Below are 18,754 nucleotides of genomic sequence, written 5' to 3' on the forward strand. Positions count from 1 at the left end.
GACTCCCTAATGCCGACAGCCTGGGGCCAGGGCTCCCCTTCATCACCCAGAGAGGGTGTGGGGCAAAGCTGGCATGGCGGCAAGCAGCTTCAAATAGGGCAGTTGTGAGAAACCCAGTGGAACCCCACAGAAGAAGGGCTGGCTCTGGGCTCAGAGCCCTGCGGAGGCAGCAGGGGTGCAGGTTGTGGGAGGAGGGGCAGTGCCCACTGCACCCACTGGCGTCTATTGGGATTTCTGTGGAAACGTTTGCTTGGGCAGACATGGAAACCCGATGTCTTCTCCGCCAAGCTGAGTCTCTTGGTGGGAGAACAATCTCAGGGATGCCAGGGATGGCAAACTTAGGGGTCTTCCCAGGGCCAGGCCATAAGGCAACCCGCAACCCTCCCCCACGGGCAAGGGAGTCACATCCCTTCAAACACTCACTCGCTCGTTCATTCAACAAACACCAGCCGGTCTACGTCAGGCACCGTGCTGGGGTTGTGGAAATTCATCCAACACGGTACCTGAACTCAAGAAGGCCACAGTCTGGTGGGGAGACAAGTGTGTAAATGAGGACGATTCGGCGGGTAAGGGCTTTCACAGGGAAGTGGGAGAATGCTGTGGAAGCACAGAGGGAGGATGGGAGGGCTTCCTGGAGGAGGTGACATTTTTGCTGTCCTGGGGCAGGGAGGGCACCCCAGGCAGAGGGAACAGCAAGTGCAAAGGCAGAGAGAACAGGCACGGCACCTGCAAGAAGAGTCATCTCGGGAGGTTCCTGAGGGCCTCACTCACACCCAAGGCGAGGCCGTGTGCTGCAGTAGTCAGTGCGGGAACCAGGCTGCCTGCCCTTGAACTCCAGCTGTGCCACTTCCAAGCTGGGTGATATCCGGCAAGGCACTTCACTACTCGGTGCCCAATTTCCTCATCTGTAACCTGGAGATGGTAATATTATCCACCTTAGAGGGTTGTTGTAGGATAAATAAGTTGGATGTATAAACCACTGTGCAGGGCTGGCCCGTACTATTATTATTAATAATAGCTCTTCCCCTTCCCACCCACCTGAGCTGCTCAGGGAAGGTCTGATCGTGAAGGCCAAGGATACAGGATGAAGAGAGATGAAGGGAACAGACAGGCCTGCTCTGGTCGGTCTTGGGCTCCCCCCGGCAGGCTCCTCCAGCACCTGGGAAACCCAGCCCCCTGCCGGCCCCGACCCATCCTACAGAAGAGAACACCGAGGTCCTTGGAGGGTAAATGACTTGCCAGGACACTCAGCAAATTCGTGACAGTGTGCTGGTGGGGTTAATGTGCGTGAAATGAAAGGCTGACCTGAATAAATAATTTATTTCTGGATTTTAATAATTTAAAAGCCTTCATTTCGTTGGTGTCTCATCAAAAATAGAAACTTTCTTCTTTTTCATTCTAGATTTTTTTTTAAAAGTAGCACACGGTAGCAGGAGCCAGAGCAAGGGCCTTTGAAGGGTTCTGTGGGAGCCGCCCCCCGGACAGGCCACAAACCCCGAGCATCCCCACCTGTCCTCAGATCTGCTGCATGAGGGGACAGGACCTGCTGGGAGAGCTGGGCCAGAGCCCCAGGGCCATGGGCGACATGGAGAGGGGGCGACGGCCAGATCCCCATCCCCCAAGTCCTCTCCTTCCTCGTGGGCACACGGGGGTCATGACACCTTCTCTTGGAGCTGTTGAGAGAATTCAGTGAGTCTGCGTCCTCGGTGGTCCCGTGTCCGTGTCCAGACCTGACACACAGTGGGCCCACAACCTACAGAAATGTTTGTCCCTCTGCGACAGGCCTTAGAGAAAAGGCAGGAACCAGGTGGCTGAGGGGCACAGAGGGAGGGAGCACAGGGTGAGGGGAGGCCTACTCTCCTCCTGGGGGATCTCGGGGCTTCTCGAGTCTCCACCTGTGCCCTAAAACTCGAGCATTCGGGGGCTCTCCCCGCCCCACGACAGCCCCCACCTTGTTCCTCTGTTACCTCACAAAGCACAGCTCCCCCAGGACCAGCGTCTTGCAGGGAAGCCAGCCAAGGTGATGTCTCAGAATACAGCCCTCCGCACAGGTCCAGGCAGCCTTGCAGAGGCTCTCAGCTACCGGCACTGTGCATTTTCCCTGCTCATCCAACGACCGTTCACGTCTGGTCCCCTCCCTGGAGCTCACCCAAAAGGGTACCCACAGCTCAAGGTCTCCTCCCAAACCAGAACCCACCCCCATCTGGCCCTGGCTCCTTCTGCCACCCTACAACCCAGAGCCCGTCTTTAGCATCTGCATCTCCTAAGGGCTTCATGCCCTGAGCCTTCGTCCGGCCCTGAACCATCACGCTGTTCAGAGCCTTAATCCCTCTGCTTGTTCCGCTGCTGGGACCTTGTCACAATAACCCCTAACACGGCAGCCCCCTGGGGAGCTCAGCAGTCTTCAAAGTGCTTTCTATCAAATTAACCCCCGACCCCAAACAATCCTAGCAGGTGAATAGTATTTATTATTAAGTAACCTGCACGAGGCCACTAGGCTAGTAAGTGGCAAAACCAGGGCGGAAATCTAGGTCTGCGTCGCCACCTAGAACCCCGCACCCTTCCCCCCTCTCCCTGCCTCGTCCGTCCTGTTGGATCTGGACAGCCTGGGGAAGGGTGATTACCGCACTTTGTAGGCAGGGAGGCCTAGCAAAGGGAAGTAATGAGCCCAGAGTTCTAGAACAAAGGCTTTGGCCTCCACGAGGGCTTGCTGTTTGTCCACCGGGGGCCAGAGTTGTGGTCCCCCTGCATCTACCCTGAGAATCCGCTGCTGGTACAGTCAGCCTGGCCCCAAGAAGCTGCTGTCCCCACCTGAGGACGGCCCCATGCCCAGCGCCAGCTAGGCTTAGCTTCCCTGGGTTAAAGAAATCTCTCCCGGAAATGAGGTCAGGTTGTAAGTTCACCCGAGCTTTCCTCCCTGGAATGGGCAGTGTGGGAACCGCAGGACGGCCCCAATGACAGGGCAGTTTAGAAGCCTCCAGTGTGGTGGCCCAAACGCGGATGTGGGGTTTAGATCAGAGGAGGGGAGTCATTTCTGGTGTATTTAGGGGGGCCCTTTGCCTCTTCCCTGGGGGTGGGCAGAGGGTGGCATGACAGGAGGACTCAAAAAGGGACACCCTGGCCAGGGACCCCAGCGGAATCAGAACATGACACCATTCTGACTGCAGCCTCCGGCCTCGTGGCCACAGAGGGATGAGCTGGGATTCCAGACCAGGACACGCCACTCACTGACTCAGCGACTTTGGGCCGACGACTTTCTCTCTCTCAAACCTCAGTTCCTTCATCTGAGAAAATGGAGATAATTGATCCCGCCCTGCCTCTTTCACGGGGTTACTGATGATCAAAGGAGGGGTCCAACGGGAAAAGATACCTCACCTGCAGAGAGATGCACAGGACAGTCAGCCTTGGGTGAGGTCACCGGCATCACAGGTGACAAAGGGCTGCAGTAACCATTTCGATTACAGATGGGGATGCTGAGGTCCAGGGCGGGGAAGGTGTTGTCCAGCAGGTAGGGAGAGTGTAACCAGGGCTCCCAGGCCGGCCGGCTGTCTGCCCAGGCCTGGCTAAGCTGACCCTTTTCCTGGGCCCAGGGGGAGCCCACTTTGCACGGCAGAGGTGCCCCTGAGCCCACAACCTGGGAGAAAGGCCCTTTCAGCGAGGTGTTTGGGGACATGTCTTGCTATGAGTTGACTGACAAGGACAGGCCAGACTCAGCACCGATGTCCTAATGAGAGTGCCACCAGCAGGGATGGAGGATTGCTTCTAGCTCCCGAGAAGTCTGGCATGCTTTTGGCTGGATCTTGTAAGGCCTCCCTCCTCACCCCAGAGGCCGGTTCCACACTCCTATCCCCCAGGCCTTGGCCAAAGAAGTCTCCTTAGCTGGCTGTCCTTACCTACTCCCCTGCCTGGGGATGTCCCACCCACCCTCCATTGCCCACGGCCCCCTGCTCCAGGAAGCCTCCCTCGATTGCCCAGTGAGAACTAATTGTGCCCTTCTCTCCCTCCTCACGAAGCATGGAGCAGTATGAAAGGTTAGACCCAGCTCTGGAAACCTGGCTTCATCTCCCAGGTCACGACTTACTAATAATGAAACCGTGGGCAAGTCACTTGGCCTCTCTGGGCCTGCTTCCTTATCTATAAATGAAGGATAATAACACCTATTCCCGGGGTTGCTGCAGGAGGGGGGTTAAATTTATACATTGAAGAAATGCTTTCAAGCACCTATTAAGTGCCAGGCTTGATTTTAGAAGTGTGGATGCAGTGGTGAATAAGACAAAGTCTTCATGGAATTAAAATTCTAGTGGGGGAGAAAGATAGTGAACAGATGAACAAAGGCATAAATAATAGCACAGCAGGATACGGGCATAGAAAGTCATCTACGGGGATGGGGTGCACTCTTTCAGACATGGTAGGCACTTAATAAATTGTGGATGGATGGATGGATGGATAGATGGATGGATGGATGGATGGATAGATGAATGGATGGATGCATGTGTACATGCATGCTGGATCATGTCTCCCCCACTTTTCATAACCAACAGTGACCATGGTTGTGGCCCATTTCATCTCCAACTCAGAGCAGCTCCCAAAACCCCAAGGCTGACCAAGGAGGGACCAGGAGGGCCATGTGGATTAGAGGCAGGCCTGGCTTCCCTCCCACACCGCCTCCTTCTCTTGATACCATCTCAGAACAGCCTCCACTTGCAGGGAGACTCGTGCACGCGGAGGGCCAGGGAGGCCTGGCCGGCAGAGACGGCCACGCACGGCCCTGAAAAGAGCCACTAGAAACTGATAGCAAGAGTCCCAGATGCGGTGCCAACAGCTTTCCCTGTTTCCCTGACTGGGCCTCACAGCAACCTGGCACGCGGGGCCTCATCTCCTGGATTTGATGCCGAGAGGCTGGCTGAGGGGGAGTAGAATAAAGACCAGCTCATGGCACTGAGGGCCCTGCGGGCCAGCAGGCCTATCCAAGTCCCCGATCCAGGCTTCTCGTTTCTGTGGCCCTGCCACTAGCACCCCTCACCTGTCCCCCATAATCCCTGTCACCCAAATCCACAGGCCACTCTGCTTGTCTCCCATGTCCTCAGGCCTCCTGTCAGCTCCAGTGGTTATGGATGTCAATGGGTGACTCCAACTCGTGGCTTAAGACAAGGTGCAACCCCAGCCCAGGTGCTTGTCTCTGGAGGGCTCTTCAGGGAGACCACAGCCCTGGGGGTGCTGCTCCAGCAGGTGGGCGTGAGCAGAGTGGGTGACGGGCCCTGGGTCACGAGCACCTCTCAGTTCCCCCTGAAGGTTGGGCTCTGCTCCCGCCTCAGCACTCGGGCACCTGGGGCACACGGGCGTCACACACTCCGCATTATTCCAGCTGCCTCCGGGATCTTCCCCACCTGCACGATCCCCATCTCAGCCACCTCAGAGGAAGGTAGAGGCCCCCCCAGCGACACCTCTCTGAATAGAAAAGACAGAAACAAACAGCCTTTCCTCAATTCCCAGGAGAAGCCATGGGCCAGGGGTTGGCAGGAACTGTTCAGCAGAGCATATGAATCAGAGAATTTGAGAGCTGCCGGGTAAGAGGTTCTGTGAATCACCAGATCACACAACTGGAGAAACACAGGCATTTCACATCGTGGGATCGAGGAATCATGAATTCTCAGAATCACTGAATCGGGGACTTCAGGAATCACTAAGATGAAGGATTTCAGGCTAAGAGAATGGCTGAGTCCGTCCCAGCTCAGGGAAGAGGTGCCTCCTTCCCGGTCTCTTCTGCAGACGTGTCCCCAGATCTCCAGTGGCCCCACCTGGCTTCCTGGCCCTTGCTGCCCCGGCCCCGTGACCTTCCCACTCAGAGCCACAGGGATCACTCCCAACCCGCCACTCAGAAACTGCTCAGGCTCATTCTTGTCAATAGGATAAGTCCCCAGGCCTGAGCCTGGCTTCTGAGGCCCTCTGTGACACCTGACACACCCCATCCTATCTCCCCCTCCTCCCCCGGAGGGGCCAACAAACACACTTAGTGCGACATAAACAAAAACAGAAGACACAGCCCTGAGCCATATCTACTGTTTATTTTGACCACAGCCACGCCGACTCAAGACGACTGGTCTTCTCATGGGGCGGTCAGGGCTCCCGGAGAGAGGGCACCACGAGGGCCATACGGAAGCCACTGGTTTCTCCAGGCTCGGCGCAGACACCTGGGCAGCTTTCCTCCTGCTGTGATCCATAGCCAAGCAGTCCCAGCATGTTCCCAGATTCAAGGAAGGGGATGCAGACTTCACTCCTCGATGGAAGAAATGCCAAAGGATGCCTGGCCACTGCTTCGGCACCACAGATGCAGGCTGCCCTGGGGACAGGACCTGACCTCCTGGCCGCTGGGGACTGAGCACTCTCGCCCTGGGACTCAGACGGGGGGATCTAGGCACCCAGGCAGCGCGTCACTACACACTGTCGTGCTGGGAAATCCTCCAGTAATTCTGGTCCGTTTCCACTTGCTCCATCAGAGCCCACGGACATCACTGTAGATCTTAGGCCTCCGATAACTGATGCGAGAACTCTTGTCAAGGTCCCAATTCCCAGAAAGGGCTCGAGGAATCAGCCATTATTACTGTTGAAGCATTGCATGTATGAACCACCTCAGAGAAGCACACGGGATCCCAGAGTTCCGGGCAGGATTCTCCATCCATCAGGGCTCTTGGCTGCAAAAACAGAGATCAATTCTGACCGCCTGCAGCAAACAAGGGCTTTTGTTTTGGTTTTGCTTTCTGTTTTGTTGTTGTTACTTTTTGAAGGACGTTGCAGGCTCACAGAATAGATAGGAAGCTAAAAGGCAGAGGCAGAAATCACCCCCAGTGAGATCAGCCAAAGGCAGTGGTGACCACCTAGGCAGACCCGCGGCTGTCACACCACCTAGGCACACCTGCTGCTGTCACAGCCTGCATCTCCGGATCTGGGCCCCAGCACGGTTACCTCCACCACTGATGACACAGTCACGGTCTGGACCACAACACAAGCCCTGCAGCCAGGGGCAGAAGAGGGGGAACTCTGTCTCCCTGCTCCCATAGCGGGAGGCAGGCAGGAAGTGGGGACCACTCTACATGAAAGGGGGACTCATGACGGAAAGCCAAAACAGGACCTCTGTCTAGTACTGGAACCCAACTCAACTTCATGGAAATGGCTCCTCAGCTACTGGTTCTGGAAGAAAGAGCAAAATTTTTCCAGCACAAGCAGGGGGAAGGTGTTCTGAGCAGGACAGCCCTTGGATACTGGTGTAAGTGAGCCCCTCCAAACAGTCCAAATGAAGGGTTTGATGGGATCTGAAGTGTGACTTTGGAGTAACCTCAGCCCGACTCTCTGCACCCATCCCTCCCCTGTAGCACATCTTGTCTTAGCTCAGAGCAAGGCTGCCTGCAGGGGGGATGCTGCCTGAGTTGCATCCTGAAAGTCATGGAAAAGTCAACCATGCACATAAGGTCACTCTGGAGGGGGGGGCGGGGAGGCAGTACAGCGAACAGGTGAGCGTTTTAGTAAAACGAGGAACCCAGCTGGTAACCTGGGTGACCAGGAACAAGTGCCCGTCCTTGGTCCACAGCGGGGTCCACAGCGCTCCCCAGGGGTGCAGACCATGATGGCAGTTGGAAATCTTCTTTCCCGCCTATTTTAATATGTGTCCCCCAGGAAGGGGTCTTTGTGGGTCGTCACATGTCCCCAACCGCAGAAAGCATCCCTGCTGCCGGCAGATCAAAATGGGGTCCCGTTTCAGGAGGAAGAAACACTCCTCATCAGAGACATGGAGTCAAGCCAGGGAGGATGGCGTACAGATGGACCTTGTTGAACTAACTCTCCTCCTGTAGCCTCCCCAGATGTTTTCGTTCCTTTTCCACAGTTTCCTTTCTTCATCCAACCTAGTATATAAGCACTTAGGTTCTGCCACATTTCTGGGCCTTCGTTTTCCTGTAGGGCCCCCATGTACAGGTAAAAATCTGCATGCTTTTCTCCTGTTAATCTGTCTTAGGTCAGTTGAATCCTCAGGCCCAGCTGGAGACCTAAGAGGGGAGAGGTCAAGCCTTCCCCCTCCTACCTGGGGGGTGCAGCCAGACGCCAGGGGCGCATATGGAGCCTGTGGAAGTCCAGGAGGGGCCTTGGGAGCAGAACGGACCTCGGATCCTGACTGAGGGGAGAAGGAACAGACACAAAGCTCCAGCCCCAGGTGTCGTGCAGGCCGAGTGGGGACAGATGACCAGTTCACCAGCCCCACCCTGCCCACCTCACTCAGTCCGTCCCCTGCCCAAACCCTAGAGATTCCAGGTCTCCAGCCCGTGGTGGACAGTTGGGAGACAAGGGAAGGGAGAGTTGGGAGCAAGAGGACAGGGTTCCCAGAAGATGACTCAGGGTCTAGCCCCCAGAATGTGCCTCCATCTCAATAAAGGCCACGAACAAGCCTGTGCCCATCCCGTGGGAGGACGGTACCTACACAGCGTTGCTGTCGGCAAGCCAGACCTGCAGTAATGCCAAACCCCTAAAAGGCAACCGGGACTCCAGCCAAGTTCAAGTCCTGCATTGCCAATAAATTACACAGACTTTGGGCAATCAGCTCTCCTGGAGAGGCTTTCCTTTTCTCCTCTGGACAGTGAGGTCCGGTGGCTTTTCCTACTGATCTGTAACATCCCATTTTTAGGATGTCAGGCTAATACTGCTGTTAAAAATAACCTCTTCAAATGGCAAGGTTCTCCCCATTAAGTCCTTATAGAGTATAAAAAGAAAACTAGCCAAGCGAGCACGGAAATCCTGTTTTTAGGACAAATGTCCTTTGGGTTATAAGTAAGCAGATCTTAGCGGAAAGGAGCCCCGAGGCCGGGTCTACGAGGCCCAACTGCTTTGCCCCTTCACCTGGGCACACACATGTCTGGTATAAAGGACGTGACAGGCCCGAGGGGAGGCAATATTTCTGTTGACAGCTGTTGCCAAGGTAACATCAGGCCAGGCTGCAAACAGGTAGAAAGAGCTGGCTCTTTTTGTAAAGCAGCAGGAAGCTGATTAAATTTTCTTAGAATTACAGGTGGGGGCCGAGAAGCCTATTCTTCTCCAGCAACTCGCGGCTCAAAGCTGGACTGGAAACAAACAGACATGGCGCTCGTACCTGTGCTGTCGTGAATTTCCCAGGGTTACCCAGGGAAATCGCTTCTCTGTTTCCCCACCTGCAACGTGAAGGGTTAAATCCGTGGAAAAGCTCCGGGGCTTCAGGGCGCCCCTCAGTAGACACCCTGGGCAGGAGCCCACTCTCACCGGTTTTTTCCCCAGAATATAGAAATGGATTTATTTTTCACGCGACTCCATCTCGGCGTGTCCAAGTTCAATTACAGGTTAAGTAATAGTGGACCTTGTATTTCAATCAAAATGCAATACTTATCCCATCTAGCTCTAGAGGGTCCAATGAAGTGGAAATAATGTATTCGTAATGATTATATCAAAATCATCCATCTTCGAAGAACACTGTCTTAGGAAACACAATTCTATTAAACTTCAATAAGAGCAGGTGCGGTATCAATTAAGTAACAGCAGCTAAACTAAAAACTATTGATCAAAATTGCTTTCAGGAGAGAAAACGGGTAAAGGTCTCTGGGCCCGCGGGGCTGCTGCTGCGAATGTGGCATCACCCCCGCAAGTGAGCCGGGTCCCTCAGTCCTGGAGGCTCAGCGGCCTCCTGCCCCGGGGACCTGCTGATCCACGGCCCCGGGCCTCTGCCTCCACGACTGGTGTCCGCATCCCCCCCGCTTCTCACTAGCTGGGCTTCCCCTCAGTGGGAAAAGCTGGCGCCCACTTTTCTCTAGCTTCCTTCTCAGAAGAGATAAGACGTTTCTGTTGCAGGGAAGGAGGTTGTTCTCTCCTGTCCCCTCTCCCGTCTCCTCCTGCAGGAGGTCACTCCAGTGACTATGAGGCTGATGTTTCCACGCACGTCGGGGAGCTGCTTCTCTACCTCTGCGCGGTAAATTCCCCCCTCCGCGACCTTTCTGCGAAGTTCCAGCACTCGCTCTGGGTGAGGTGCAGGCAGGATGTGAGGTGGTAGCTCCGGCACCTCACCGTCCAGCTGTGGGATTTCAGGCTGCAGATGTGCTCACTCACGTTGGAGGCTTCTCATCTGAACTGTAAGTGCTTTGTTCATCTACTCTTCTTCACAGAACGTCTCCTATATTCCTTGTTTTCCTCCTTCAAGCCTTTGGAAGGAGGGGAGCGTGTGGGCCCTCTATGTGGAGGACAAAATCATCACATCTCCTGACTTAAAGCCTCCTTCTGCAGCTGGATGCCCTCCTGCCCACCAGGGACACAGGGTCCTCCTCTCTCCTCCCTCCCTCCCTCCATCCCCGAAGGGCCCGCCTTGTTCACGCTGTGCCTCCCGCCGCTGGGCAGGGGCAGAGGACCGCAAGCCCTCATCCAAGGGGTTCACTCGTGACCCACTTTTCACTCAGAAGAAATGCATCCAGACGGGCAGTGTGCCAACACCTCACGGACGGAGCCAATGTGTCCCTTCCAGTCCAAGCGCGCCTGACGGGGCTCCTGGGGGCTGGCCCACGGCCAGGCTCCTTCCTCCATGGGCCTGTGTCTAGAGCGCACAGTCCCACGGTTGCCCAGTCATCTCAGAACTGTGCCTCTGTGGGCGGCTCTGCCAGCCAGCGGGTCCTTCCTGGCACTGAATGGGCACCCTTAGTGCTTTAGACAGCATCTCGCCGTCCTGGTCCCTATCTGGAAGGCTCAGGCCCAGCATCCCCTCGTCCATCACCCAGACCTGCCATAAGCCACTGTCCACAGTGCCTTGACCTGTGGCTGGAAGTCCCAGTGGGCACTGGGGAGCAGGCCACGAGTCCCCGAGTGGACGGGGTGTTCACAGGTCAGACCAGGCCTGGAGGGCGAGGACGAGGGGACCAAATGCCTGATGGAGAGCAGGGGCGGTGGCGGGAACGACGGCCAGGGCCGCCTCTGTCCTCCGTGCCCTGCACTTTGCTCCCTTCCAGCTCCTGCCGGGGCTGTGGAGGCCCAGCCCTTCACGGGCCACAAAACGTGGACAGTTTTATATCAGGCTTCTGCTGAGAATTTCATTTGAATGAATGTTTCCTCAGCTATAAAAATCAGTCACCACTGAACGGTACACTTACACATGGTTAAAATGGTAAATCACGGTTATATTTGACTACAATAAAAATGATTTTCTGATCAAGGGCTGGATCAGATCATCTCTGAGGCCCTTTTTGGCACCAGATTCTGTCCACTGTCATCTGAGATGTGACCGATGCACTACAGTGAGAAGACGGACTCCATGCAGGGGTGGTCTGTGCTGCTCGGGGAGACGCGCTCACCAGGGAGAAGCACAGAGAAGGTCTGAGGTTTTCGCGTGAGGAACAGGAACCCCGAGGCGCTTGGGAACCGGGCACATCTGGGCAGGACCATGTGCCTCCACAGGCCTCAGAACCAGGAGAGCCCAGAGGAGGTGACCCGTGCATCCAGGGACCAGGAGGCCCACCTGGCATCTGGCTCACCACTAGGAAAAGGTGGGGTCACGGGTCCTTGGCTTCAGAAGGAGGGCAAAACTTATGCTGCCTCCCCAGCCCCGCCCGACACTTGAACCTTGGCCGTGATACGCAAGCCGAGGAAGTGGGGGTCTGTCACAAGAGGGGAAATCCTGCCCCACCCTGACACCCCCTGGATGGCTCTGCTGTCTCCAGAGGGGAGAAGAGGGGACCAGTTTTCCCAGGCGCTTCCGTGCTGGGTCCTGCTTCTTCCTCAAAAATAAGCCACCAGATCAGCACAGCTGCAGCCAGGCCCCTGATGACCTCCAGGCCGGGGCTGGCAGAGCCTCCCTGCTAACAGTATCTGTTAGCCGCTGTGTCAAGACAGGGTACTCTCAGTTCACCCCTGCAACAGCCCTGAGGTGCAACCATTTATCATCATTTTACAAAAGAAGTGGCATAGGCACAGAGAGGGTTATCTAGCAGCCCAAGGTCACACAGCTGGGGAGTGGCAGAGCCAGGACTCAAAACTCCAAAAGTATGGTCAAATCTGCTGCCCCAGATGTTGCCTTTTCCTCCCTCAGAGCCAGGAAAGCAGTGAGCGCTTGATAGTTTTACTTGGGCAAGTCACCTCTCAGCCTCATATTCTCCTCACCTGAAAAGTCAGGTAAGAGGCCCAAGACATGGAGGGGGGAGCTGCCAATCCTCGTGAGTCTAGATCCCGAGCTGGTGCAGCGTCCCTTCTGCTGTACCCTGCTGGTCAGAGCAGTCACAGGCCAGTCCAGGCTCAAGAAGAGGAGAAACAGATCCCATCTCTCAAGGTAGGTATACGTGTCTCCATTTCACAGATTCATCAACTGAGGGTCAGAGAGGTCAAGCACCCAGGGTCACAGAACTTGTGACATGGAACCAAGATCCACACCTGGGACTGTAGCCTGGTCTGTCTGATCTAAAGTCTGGACTCTTCTGCTGGCCTCAGTGTGTGCTGGGGCAGAGCTGATGGGTCAGGACTGACGGCCAACTTCACCACCTGATCCGGCGGTTCCCCGCCTGAGTTGTAGCCTCACCTGGGTTACTTTAAGATCACGGATTCCCTGGCCCTGTTCCCAGGGTTCGGCTTTAATTGGTCTGAGGTGGAGCCTGGACGCTGGGAACTTTTTAAGCGCCCAGGTGGTTTTCATGGAAGCCAAGAGCTGGGGACACTGTTTCAACCAAACAGGTTCCCTCCCTGCCTGTAGCCTGTGTGTGGGACCCTCCCCTGGACCCTCCTTCCCTGACCCTGAGCATCTCATGCCAGTCCTGCCCCTGTCCCTCCCTCCAACCCCCCCTCCAAGTCAGAGGGACTGTCACCAGGTCAGCAGGTTTCCCAGACAGAGGAGAGATGTTCGGTCCCTATGCAGTTAGGGGCTGGAACGAGCGGCCCCCAGCAGAGCAAGTCTAGGCCCAGCTCTGCTGGCGGGCCAGGGATTTAAATCCCAGCTCTGTCACTTACTAGTTGAGGCATCTTTGATGTACAGAGTGTGATCTCTACTTCACAGAGAGTTTTCAAGGCTCTGAAGAGAGAATAACTGTAAAAAGGCTTTGTAAAGAAGTGCAAAAGGCTTTTACACAGAAAACTACAAAACACCATTTGAAGAAATTAAAGCCCTAAATAAACGGAAAGATATCCCTTGTTTGTAGATTAGAAGATATAACATCATTAAGGTTTAAACTTGTCAATATTGCTAATACTGTGTAAATTGACCTATAGATTCAGTGCAACATTAGGCTTAAAAACACTCTCACAGGGGCTTCCCTGGTGGCGCAGTGGTTGGGAGTCCGCCTGCCGATGCAGGGGACACGGGTTCGTGCCCCGGTCCGGGAGGATCCCACATGCCGCGGAGCGGCTGGGCCCGTGAGCCACACCTACTGAGCCTGCGCGTCTGGAGCCTGTGCTCCGCAGCAAGAAAGGCCGCGATAGTGAGAGGCCTGCGCACCGTGATGAAGAGTGGCCCCCCGCTTGCCACGACTAAAGAAAGCCCTCGCACAGAAACGAAGACCCAACCCAGCAAAAATAAATTAATTAATAAACTCCTACCCCCAACATCTAAAAAAAAAAAAAAAAAAAACACTCTCACAGCCAGGGAATCAGAAGGCTGCTGGACATCCAATGTAAGATGCACATTTTTTGTTGTTGTTGGTGGTGGGAATATAAGTTGGTGCAGCCATTATGGAAAACAGTATGGAGGTTCCTCTAGAAAACTAAAAATAGAGTTGCCATATGGTCCAGCAATCCCACTCCTGGGCATGTATCCAGAGAAAACTATAATTCAGAAGGATACGGGGCTTCCCTGGTGGCGCAGTGGTTAAGGATCTGCCAATGCAGGGGACACGGGTTTGATCCCTGGTCCAGGAAGATCCCACATGCTGCAGAGCAACTAAGCCTGTGCACCACAACTACTGAGCCTGCGCTCTAGAGCCCAAGAGCCACAACTACTGAAGCCCACGTGCCACAAGTACTGAAGCCCGCACACCTACAGCCTGTGCTCCGCAACGAGAAGCCACCGCAATGAGAAGCCCTCGCACCACAACAAAGAGTAGCCCCCCGCTCACCGCAACTAGAGAAAGCCCACGTGCAGCAATGAAGACCCAACGCAGCCAAAAAATAAATAAATAAGTAAAATCTATTAGAAAAAAAAAAGATGCATGCACCCAATGTTCATAGCAGCACTATCCACAATAGCCAAGACATGGAAGCAGCCTAAGTGTCCACTGACAGATGAATGGGTAAAGATGTGGCACATACATACAACGGAATATTACTCAGCCACAAAAAAGAATGAAATAACGCCATTTGCAGCAATATGGATGGATTTAGAGATTATCATACTAAGTGAAGTATGTCAGAAAAAGACAAATACCATACGATATCACTTATATGTGAAATTTAAAATATGACACAAATGAATATATTTACGAAACAGAAACAGACTTACATAGAAAACAAACTTACGGTTACCAGAGAGGAAAGGGAGTGGGGGAGGGATAAATTAGGAGTTTGGGATTAGCAAATACAAACTGCTATATATAAAATAGATATACAACATGGTCCTACTGTATAGCACAGGGAACTATATTCAGTATCCTGTAATAAACCATAATGGAAAAGAATATGAAAAATATATATATATCAGTTATATACACATAACTGAATCACTCTGCTGTACACCAGAAACACAACGTTGTAAATCAATTATTCTTCAATAAAAAATTAAATTAAAAAAAATGCACATTTTGTTGACATTTTAACATCCCTGAAATTAGAGTGTATCTTATAGAGGGTATCATAGTTTCGTTGTCACAGAGCCTCTCCAGCTGGCGTGCCCCCGATGGGGTCAAGGAGACGCCCTCCCAGGGTCACCCTCCTCCAATTCCAGGAACTCCGAGGGCTTGCTCCTGGGGTCTGTCCTCCTGGAGGCCACCCGAGGCAGCTGTTTGTGGGGCAAGGGGTGTGAAGATGGGCAGCCTGGACCGATTGCACGCGTGTGCCCATATGCATGTGTCCTCGTGGTGCAGGGTGGGTGGGATCAGAAGGGGCGGGCAAAGCTGGCTTTCCCGCACCATCACGTTTTGGTGTGTAACTCCAAGGAGGCCCAAAATTCTAAATTTGAACCTGGCTTTGCAGGCCCTCGTGAAGGCATATTTGTCAAAGTAAGAGTCCGGAACATACTTTATTTAATAATTTATGAGCTTGATTTATAGCTTTAAAATATTTAGCCACAGAGGATGTGGGCCTCCGATTGCCCCAGGGCTTGACGGTGTTAGGATGAGGTCTGCGAAGTCCTCTCCTCTGAAAACGCCAGCCCTGGAATCGGTACAGGTTGTCCCCTTTCCTGGAACGCCCTCTGCCACTCGTCTGCCTGGCCAACTGCAATTTTCCCCTCAAGTCTCAGCTCGGATTCCTGACTCCCCCTGGGCAGACTTGGGCTCACAGGGGCCTGTGTGCCTCTGTCCCTCTCAGCACTTGCTGGTCAGCGCTGCCCAGGCTGTGTGGAAGCCAGGACGCTATGAACCTGGCCAACATCCCTGGAATTTCTGGGCCCTGGCAGGGGTGCTGCCCAGGGAAGGCCCAGTGGGCACGTGCATCACCCTGCAATTCCTTTGCCCCCTTAGCCCCGTTGCTTAAGACACTCTCGCTCCTCAAGGCGTAATGAGCACGTGAGTCACCTGGGCTCTGGTTAAAATGCAGGTTCAGATTCTGTAGGTCAGGAGCGGGGCCTGAGAGTCTGCACTTCCAACCAGCTCCCACGTGACGCCGATGTTGCTGGTTAGCATGACACCACACTTTGAGTGGTGAGGCTTGAGAGCTCGCCCCCAGAAAGACAAGTTCAATAGATGTGTGGCTTGTAGCCAATGCTTTCATGCAAACTGAACGATGCAGCTCAGAAATAAGCCTGCAGCTGCCCACAGGGCCCGTGGGAGAATCCAGAGCAGCCTGCCCAGAGGAGAGCAGTTCCGGGCCTCGGGGAATCACACGAGGTCGCTTGGAATCAGGGCACAGTCTCTGCAGCACCCAGGCCTGTGCCCGGCTCTTGGTTCCAGGCTCAGCAGAACCAGCGTCCTCGGGCGGAACACCTCTTTTCGGGTCTCTGCCCCATAGGCACTGTCTGGCATCAGAGCGAGGGAGGGGACACTTTTATTAGTTATTTTTAAAACTTCTGGCCGCACCGCGCAGCATGTGGGATCTTAGTTCCCTGACCAGGGATCGAACCCACGCCCCCTGCATTGGAAGGTGGGGTCTTAACCACTGGACTGCCAGGGAAGTCCCGAGAGGGGACACTTTTAAAAGAAAGAAGGACCGGTGTAAACAGCACTTACCACGTGCCACATACCGTTCCACGTGCTTTTCCTGTGCCAGTGTCTTTAACTCCCATGGTCACCCTCTGAGGTGGGCACTTGCCTTCTTACTACCATCTTACGGATGGGGAAACTGAAGTTTGGAGAGAGGGATAGCCCAAGGTCACATGGTGCCGTGAGGCCCCAGACAGTCTGGCTCCGAAGCCCAGGTACTTAACTAACTGGCCCCGAGGCCTCTCTAGTGTGAGGCTGGGCTCAGACAGGGAGAAGGGCTGGGATCCTCTCCACCCCTCACGCCACAGCCCCAAGGCTCCTCTGCAGACATGGTCACAAACCTCTTCCAGGCATCCCTTCTGGCTCTGGGGCTCTGGCCGCAGACAGACCAGTACTGGAGAGTACCCCTGGCGCCCTCCCACCCCTCCTGGGAAGCCTAGGGCCTCCGGAGTGGAGGCTGGCAAAATCTTCCCGGACCTGGTGGTGCCTCCTGCTGGGAAAGGCTCCTACTCTCAGATTTGAGGCTGTCCTGTTTTAAACCAGCCCTATTTTGTAACACCCCAAACTTCCCCAGTGTAAGTCCCTTCCTCGTTGTATTATCATGGCCTGTTTTCTCCTCTGCCTTCCACCCTAATCCATGCGCTCTCAGAACCAGGGCCATTTTCCTTTTTCTCTGACTGCCAGCTCTGCGCCTGGTGCACCGTAGGTGCTGAATGGACTCGCATCCATCCTACAGTGGTGGTGCACTTGCGGATCCTGCCACCAGAGGGCAGGCGCACACAGCAGCGGGAACACAGGCCTAGCCACTGGGAGAAGGTGGGGCTGTGTGGGTCCCTGAGCGCCCAGCGACTGGACCTCTGGACAGGAGAAGGCCAGGCGAGCCGGCTTGGGGCTTAGGACATCTCTGCAGTTCCCCTGCTAATTCCAGCCTCAGCTCCAGAGCCCCCCTTTTCTCTTCCTTCCCCTCGTCTTTCCCCTCCTTCTTTCCTCTCCTCCCTCCCCTTCCAGGTTCCTGGGTCAACCTCGACTCTGAGTGACTCTGGGCCAGGCACTTTTTTCCCTCTACGTCTTGGTTTCCTCATCTCAGCTTTTGCGCGTTTCTCCTACCTAGGGACTTGGGATCCTCGGTGTAAGGCTATACTTCCCTCAGCCTGGCCCTTCCCTTCTCTCAGGGCGGAGGTCCAGGCTGTGCTGAGGCAGAATCGTGTCCCCCTTGCTGTAAGTTGTGTCCTCATCAGGCCTCCTGCTCCATCCCTGGTGGACGGTATCTCAAGGTCTGAGTCTGTGGTGCTGCCTGGGGCTGGCTGAAGTGGCTGGACTGGCAGGACCACTCCTTTTCCAGCCCAGGAGCTGCCGCAGCCACATCTGTGCTAGGATGCTCGCCAGACATCAGCTGGGCCAGACGAGCGGGTGGGGATGGATGGATGGATGAGAGAAATTCATGACTTGCTTCAGAGCATTTGTAGCAAAGGGATTTTCATACCCACTGCCAGGAGAACCCTAAAGCCTTCTTAAGCCTCTTGGAGCCGGGCTCCAAATGAAGTCAGTTGCGAGCCTGTCCCCCTTTTGAAGCTCCCTGTCCTTTGGGGATTTCCCACTGGTGTGGCTCTAGGGCACCAATAGCCCTGGTCTAGGCTGTCCTGGGGACAGGGCGGCGGGGGTGGTGGTGGTGGTAAGGATTCTACTAACCGTGAGGGTTTTACTCCTTTGTCCCGGGCTGGTTACAGCGCGAGTCAGCCAGCTTCCAAGGAAGTCCCTGGCCAGAGGGTCAGCCAGGGAGACCCCGAGATGCTCCAGCCCAAACCCCAGGGAACCGAGGGCTCTGTGACAACCCACAGCGAGCCTTCCAAGCTCCGGCCCTTCCTTTACGCCACGCTGCCTCCAGAGAAAGGGTTTCTGGGCGGGCCCGGAAACAAGATGTGTCATGACAGTGGGTTCTCGGTCCCCAGCTGAGCTCATGCTTTCTTAAGTCTCTCCTGGCACTGGGGCCACTTGTCGGGATTCGCCCATTGCTGACCCAGGTTTCCAGGCCACTCTGTCAACACCTCCAGGGCAGGGCAAAGCGCAGCTTCTCAGAGGCCCAAACAGAATCCATGACCAATATCGCAGAAACTTGACCCGCCGTGGGAGGACACCTGCCTATCCACCCGTGGGCCTCCTGGTGTCAGCCTGGCTCTGTCCCTCCCTGCAAGGCTGTCCTCAGGGCAGTGAGTGAAGATCCGTGTTAGGTAGTGGGTAAGGGGTAGGAGGCGGGCAGCACCCAACGGAGGCATGCAAGTTACGTGCCTGGAAGGAGGGGCTCTGCGTGTGTCTGGGGCCGGTTTCTTCTTTATGGCTCTTGCACAGTCCCTGCTGCCCTGGGGATCACTCAGAGCCTCCCAACTTCTGCTGCAAGCCCCGCCCCCAACCTTGGCACACCCAGTTCTCTC

The 18,754-nt window shown here is 54.9% G+C and overlaps 1 long non-coding RNA gene across 2 annotated transcripts in view; it reads right to left on the minus strand.

Moving 5' to 3' along the window:
• Positions 1-6,055: 6,055 nt before the first annotated feature.
• LOC116764379 overlaps positions 6,056-18,754 on the minus strand; it is a 54,774-nt gene continuing 42,075 nt past the window's right edge. For both annotated transcript variants that reach the window (XR_004352863.1, XR_004352862.1), the window contains exon 3: positions 6,056-6,692. This is a non-coding gene — a long non-coding RNA (uncharacterized LOC116764379). The remainder of the gene's footprint in view (positions 6,693-18,754) is intronic.

The sequence above is a fragment of the Phocoena sinus genome, chromosome 13 (assembly GCF_008692025.1).
Source record: "Phocoena sinus isolate mPhoSin1 chromosome 13, mPhoSin1.pri, whole genome shotgun sequence".
NCBI classification, from domain to species: domain Eukaryota; kingdom Metazoa; phylum Chordata; class Mammalia; order Artiodactyla; family Phocoenidae; genus Phocoena; species Phocoena sinus.